Source organism: Acyrthosiphon pisum, chromosome X (assembly GCF_005508785.2).
Source record: "Acyrthosiphon pisum isolate AL4f chromosome X, pea_aphid_22Mar2018_4r6ur, whole genome shotgun sequence".
Classification (NCBI taxonomy): Eukaryota; Metazoa; Arthropoda; class Insecta; order Hemiptera; family Aphididae; genus Acyrthosiphon; species Acyrthosiphon pisum.
Genome location: NC_042493.1, coordinates 41,500,220 through 41,500,609, shown reverse-complemented (window position 1 = coordinate 41,500,609; position 390 = coordinate 41,500,220).

The window sequence follows — 390 nt, the reverse complement described above, 5'->3', positions numbered from 1 at the left end:
CACTAATCTCCTTGCTGTATGAAATCCTTTCTCCCAGTGACCGAATGTCTAATTAGTACGAACTACTAATTGGCAATTTTCAATAAAACGTTTATCTGTTTTGAGTTTTGTTACAAAAATACATGAGATGCATTGAATAAACCTGCCTTTCGAAATAACAAGAAAATAGCGGTAGGCATTAACAAATAATGACCAAGTACTCAATTGAATATCTAAATAAATCAAAACATTTTTTTTTTTTAAAATGTAGCGAAAAAGTAGCCCGCTACATTTAAACAATAGCGTTAGAAATAGCGCACTACATTTAAAAAAATGTAACTTTAGCGATAGTGAGCTACTTTTTGGGAGGAGAGTAGCAGTAGCGTTAGCGTGCTACAAAAAAACAGTAGC